Consider the following 6,726-nt stretch of genomic DNA (forward strand, 5'->3'; position numbering starts at 1 on the left):
CGATCGTCTCCATGGGAGAATAGCAGCCTGCATTGCTGCGAAAGGTGGATATACACTGTACTAGTGCCGACATTGTGCATGCTCTGTTGCCTGTGTCTATGTGCCTGTGGTTCTGTCAGTGTGATCATGTGATGTATCTGACCCCAGGAATGTGTCAATAAAGTTTCCCCTTCCTGGGACAATGAATTCACGGTGTTCTTATTTCAATTTCCTGGAGTGTATTACGAGGCTGGAAGCTACACTATACAGATACAGAATGGGTGGTTTGTTTGACCCAGTACAAGACTGCTTAAGTGTTTTGGAACTATAACGCTGCGCGAAATGGCCGCGCGTTTTGAGGCGCCATATCACGGATTGCGCCGCCCGTCCTGCCGGAGGTTCGTGTCCTCCCTCAGGCATGGTGTGTGCTTTGTTCTTAGCATAAGTTAGTTTGAGTAGTGTGTAAATCTAGGGACCGGTGACCTTAGCAGTTTCGTCCCTTGGGGATTCACACACATTTGAACATTTTGGAACTATAACAAAAAGTATTTATAGTGTACTCCACTGCAGTGTGTGCTAACGGATAACTTGAGACACAGCGGCAGTTTGTCTACTGGAAGTAGTAAGAACACTCTAAAATTGCCTTAAATAGTCCTTAGAGTCAAGACCGACGAAAGATTATTAATTATGTTCTATCTGCATTCAGTTTTAATTATCTACTACATGGATATTCTTAACACCGTCTCCAACAAAGACGACACAAGTGTTACTGGACAATACCACCAGATAAAGTTATCGCCGAATTAGGACAGATAGCCACAATTAATATTGACCACAACAGCAGATCTATATGGTAGGTCACGGCTGCTGTGATAACTGAATCATCGGGGACGCCGTAATCGAGCTCCAGCCATCAGTTCATATATCATTGCTGCTGGGCGTGGCGGGTCGGGTCCATCACTGCTGAGTCGACTGTTCTATCTGCCATCCTGCGAGCTCCTCCTGTCGTATTCCATCGGTTGTTAAAATATTTGAAGAATTTTTGCTCATAAACCAGATTTCTTTTTTCCAAGCACTGCTCAATGTTCCTCGTAAGTCAGTTTTCAAATGGCTCTGAGCACTATGGGACTCAACATCTGAGGTCATCAGTCCCCTAGAACTTAGAACTACTTAAACCTAACTAACCTATCACACACATCCATGCCCGAGGCAGGATTCGAACCTGCGACCGTAGCGGTCGCGCGGTTCCAGACTGAAGCGCCTGGAACCGCTCGGCCACACCGGCCGGCAAGTCAGTTTTAATGGGCCAAAAATCTTGTGAGAATAGTTATGATAATGCAAAGGTAAGGCCTAAGTGGTCGTTGTATACAGGGTGTTACAAAAAGGTACGGCCAAACTTTCAGGAAACATTCCTCACACACAAATAAAGAAAAGGTGTTATGTGGACATGTGTCCGGAAACGCTTAATTTCCATCTTAGAGCTCATTTTAGTTTCGTCTGTATGTACTGTACTTCCTCGATTCACCGTCAGTTGGCCCAGTTGAAGGAAGGTAATGTTGACTTCCGGTCCGCAGCTCGTGGTCGTGCGGTAGCGTTCTCGCTTCCCACGCCCCGGTTCCCGGGTTCGATTCCCGGAGGGGTCAGGGATTTTCTCTGCCTCGTGATGACTGGGTGTTGTGTGATGTCCTTAGGTTAGTTAGGTTTAAGTAGTTCTAAGTTCTAGGGGACTGATGACCATAGATGTTAAGTCCCATAGTGCTCAGAGCCATTTGAACCTTTTTTTTTTTTTTTTTTTTTTTTTTTTTTTTTTTTTTTTTTTTTTTTGTTGACTTCGGTGCTTGTGTTCACATGCGACTCATTGCTCTACAGTACTAGCATCAAGCACATCTGTACGTAGCATCAACAGGTTAGTGTTCATCACGAACGTGGTTTTGTAGTCAGTGCAATGTTTACAAATGCGGAGTTGGCAGATGCCCATTTGATGTATGGATTAGCTCGGGGCAATAGCCGTGGCGCGGTACGTTTGTATCGAGACAGATTTCCAGAACGAAGGTGTCCCGACAGGAAGACTTTCGAAGCAATTGATCGGCGTCTTAGGGAGCACGGAACATTCCAGCCTATGACTTGCGACTGGGGAAGACCTAGAACGACGAGGACACCCGCAATGGACGAGGTAATTCTTCGTGCAGTTGACGATAACCCTAATGTCAGCGCCAGAGAAGTTGCTGCTGTACAAGGTAACGTTGACCACGTCACTGTATCGAGAGTGCTACGGGAGAACTAGTTGTTTCCATACCATGTACAGCGTGTGCAGGCACTATCAGCACCTGATTGGCCTAGACGGGTACACTTCTGCGAATGGTTCATCCAACAATGTGTCAATCCTCATTTCAGTGCAAATGTTCTCTTTACGGATGATGCTTCATTCCAACGTGATCAAATTGTAGATTTTCACAATCAACATGTGTGGGCTGACGAGAATCCGCACGCAATTGTAAAATCCCTTCATCAACACAGATCTTCTGTGAACGTTTGGGCAGGCATTGTTGGTGATGTCTTGATTGGGCCACATGTTCTTCCACCTACACTCAATGGAGCACGTTATCATGATTTCATACGGGATACTCTACCTGTGCTGCTAGAACATGTGCCTCTACAAGTACGACACAACATGTGGTTCATGCACGATGGAGCTCCTGCACATTTCAGTCGAAGTGTTCATACGCTTCTCAACAACAGATTCGGTGACCGATGGATTGGTAGAGGCAGACCAATTCCATGGCCTCCACGCTCTCCTGACCTCAACCCTCTTGACTTTCATTTATGGGGGCATTTGAAAGCTCTTGTCTACGCAACCCCGGTACCAAATGCAGAGACTCTTCGTGCTCGTATTGTGGACGGCTGCGATACAGTACGCCATTCTCCAGGGCTGCATCACCTCATCAGGGATTCCATGCGACGGAGGGTGGATGCATGTATCCTCGCTAAAGGAGGACATTTTGAACATGTCCTGTAACAAAGTGTTTGAAGTCACGCTGGTACGTTCTGTTGCTGTGTGTTTCCATTCCATGATTAATGTGATTTGAAGAGAAGTAATAAAATGAGCTCTAACATGGAAAGTAAGCGTTTCCGGACACATGTCCACATAACATATTTTCTTTCTTTGTGTGTGAGGAATGTTTCCTGAAAGTTTGGCCGTACCTTTTTGTAACACCCTGTAGATATCTAAAGGATTCAATGAGTTGATCAGTTTTATATTAGGTTGTTGCATGGGTAATGACCCTTTATGACCAAAAGTGCTTCCTTATTTAGCTGGAATATTGTTTTCTGTCACCAGTACGAATAATAGTCATCCTATATTTACGATACACATGCAGACGGTAACACATGATAGAGAGAGAAGTGGTAGATACTAAGACAGATCGATGTGAGATCTAAAACACAACATTCCAGCGAGTTAAGGTAGATGTGGTTGACGTGTGAAAAGTCCCATGTATTCCTGACAAAAAGGACGAATATTCGTTTGTAGATTAAATTTAATAGTTAATTTTAAAAGTTTTAGTTATTTAACGTCGTAATACGCATTTCAGGGTTTGACCTACAGACTAATAAAAGTGGCAGCCATATAAAATTATTAAGATAGACAGACGTTGGATCAACCCACTGCCATCCAGAGATTTTATGGATATATCACTCGGTGGAAGCACAACCACTCCACCAAAACGAAGTGATGAAGGCTTACAGAAAGTACAAAACCTCCGTTTGCTGACTGTCCTGATGTTGCACATGCACATGACTGTAAGTTCGTTTTAAGTGAATCAGTATGGCAAATCCTAGTGAGAGTAAACTGCGAATGGAAAGAGCAATTACGCATCTACTGTAGAGGTCTGGCTGGTGGTGACACAGAATAATTTATGCCTTCCTAATGCTATAGGATACACTATTTGTCAAGGAAACCTATTAAAATTACCGAATATTTATACCTAAGATTATTCCTCCATTTATCTACTGGAGGTGAGTAAGACTACCTCTGATGAAACTGATTGAGACGTCTTTTCTGATTATGACTGCTAAATTTCGAATACATCTTATATTTTTAGCCGAATATATACATGTTAACGAAGACTGTAGTTTTATGGAATGTTCGCTAATGCTAGGATGTAATACTTCGATGCTCTACTTAAAAAATAAGACAATCTTGACTTATAATGGCTCATAAAACAATATGCTGAGTGATTTTAGTTTTAACGTGGAAATTCATACAGGAAACAGCTATACTGGCAGAGGAGTTCTAGTTCGTCTATAAGAGAATCATTCGACTATGATGTAACCTCGTTATTATTTTTAGAAATCAAACAGATACATGTTCCTTACGGTACGATGTGCCAGTCTAAAGGTAGAGAGAGCGTAATTCGTCTATTTGTGCATCTGCTATGTTCCCTTATATCACGTTGGCTGTGAATGTTGGTACACAATAGTATTTTCGAGCATGTTGACTGATCCCACCAGCAAGAATTCAAGCATTACGCTTCTGATATTTAGTAGACGTCATCGGTTTAGTAAGGAATGTGTCGTAGCGACGAAAGAGTTACTCATACGAAGCTGATCAACAACCTTCTAAAACACATCGGTTCATAATGGGTCTTTTTTCTCTTTTGTGGGAAACAGTGTGTGAGTCGGTCTTGTGATACATCCATTATAATGCAACACTACAAATGTTGTCAGAACTCTTTTTTTATGAATCCCATGGCAATCGAAAACACAACACAAGTTATTGCATATTTGCCTCAGAAAGATTTTTCCTAGAGGTTCAAATGGCTCTGAGCACTATGGGACTTAACATCTGTGATCATCAGTCCCCTAGAACTTAGAACTACTTAAAGCTAACTAACCTAAGGACATCACACACATCCATGCCCGAGGCAGGATTCGAACCTGCGACCGTAGCAGTCGCGCGGTTCCGGACTGAGCGCCTAGAACCGCTAGACCACCGAGGCCGGCTTTCCCTAGAGCAATCGACTTAATAAAACCTCCCAAATGTATTAGGCTCCGTATTTATGCTTAGTCATCAACAACATTGTGCTGCAGCAGTTGTAACAATATGTGAGAGGCGAATTCGTGGTCGAATATCAACGTCCAACATATGCTGATATTATTGTAACGAGTACATTGCGCGTGGGTCATTAAGGTTCATCGTAGAGTTGGGAATGGGACCGAGACTGCCTGCAAACGGCGCGAGAATAATTTGGCACTGGGCAGCCGCCGCGCCGCTCGCCTGCAGCCGCCGCGCTGTCAGGGTCGCAGGCAGCACCTCCTGGGCGTGCAAACGCTGAGCTGACGCGACGGATGTCACATAGAATCCAACACGCAGGTGAATTAGCAACAGCCGAGGTAGATGGAGAAGATCGACGACTTGTAAACATTGTGAATAACTAACTGAACTCTCATAATGTTTTACTTTAATCGTGGACGCTTCACAGGTTTCCAACAGCTAACCTGACTTCACAAAAAGGTGTCTCCGCTCGGCCCTCTGTAACAATTGCCTACAGATGTTATAGAAAAACTGTGCATTTACTAACCACGAAGCTTAAATGATGTATAAGGAAAAGAATTTTGAGAAGAGTTGGTAGAAAATGTGATAGTGTAGAAATGAGAGCTCTGATTGGTCTTTTTATAAAAGTTGGTCATCTAAATAGCAATTTGTCCATCGTAAGAGTACTACGGACAACAAGTACGGTTCACCAATATAAAGAGCCACAATGGGCCGTCAGAGATTTTAGACTTATTACTGTTTCTGTGGGTCGATGATAAAGCTACAAGAAGTGTTTGAAGAGAGAAAGGTAAATTTTCTGCATCGAGAGGCAGTTGAGGGGACATAAATCATAAGCTTGGGAAATATTATATTCAATACGAGAAACTGACGCTCGATGAACAGTTAATTCCCTTTCGCGACTGGTGTTCATTTAGGCAGTATATGAGTTAAAAACCTGATAAGTATGGAATAAAAATTTTCTGGATATGTGATTCTAAATATTACTGTCCACTGAAAGGGCTATCAGATCTCGTAAAAGCAGGTGCAGTATGTGATCAAAAGTATCCGGACACCTGGGCGAAAATGTCTTACAAGTCCGTAGGGACGTCCATCGGTAACGCTGGAATTCAAAATGGTGTTGGCCCACCCTTAACCTTGATGACAGCTTCCGCTCTCGCATGCATACATAGAATCAGGTGCTGGAAGGTTTCGTTGGGAATGGCAGCCCATTCTCCTTGGAGTGTTGCACTGAGGAGAGGTCGATGTCGGTCGGTGAGGCCTGGCACGAAGTCGGCGTTCCAAAACATCCCAAGGTGTTCTATAGGATTCAGGTCAAGACTCTGTGCAGGCCAGTCCATTACAGGGATGCTACTGTCGTTTAACCACTCCGCCACAGACGGTGCATTTTGAACAGGTGTTCGAACGTGTTGAAAGGTGCAATCACCATCCCCGGGCTGCTCTTCAACAGTGGGAAGCAAGAAGGTGCATAAAACGTCAATGTAGGCCCATGCTGTGATAATGGCACGCAAAACAACAAGGGGTGCAAGCCCCCTCCATGAAAAACACGACCACACCACAACACCACCGCCTCCGAATTTTACTGTTGGCACTATACACGCTGGCAGATGACGTTCGCTGGGCATTCGCAGTACCCACACAATGCCACCGGATAGCCACATTGTGTACCGTGATTCGTCACTCCACACAACGTTTCT

Source organism: Schistocerca nitens, chromosome 3 (assembly GCF_023898315.1).
Source record: "Schistocerca nitens isolate TAMUIC-IGC-003100 chromosome 3, iqSchNite1.1, whole genome shotgun sequence".
Classification (NCBI taxonomy): Eukaryota; Metazoa; Arthropoda; class Insecta; order Orthoptera; family Acrididae; genus Schistocerca; species Schistocerca nitens.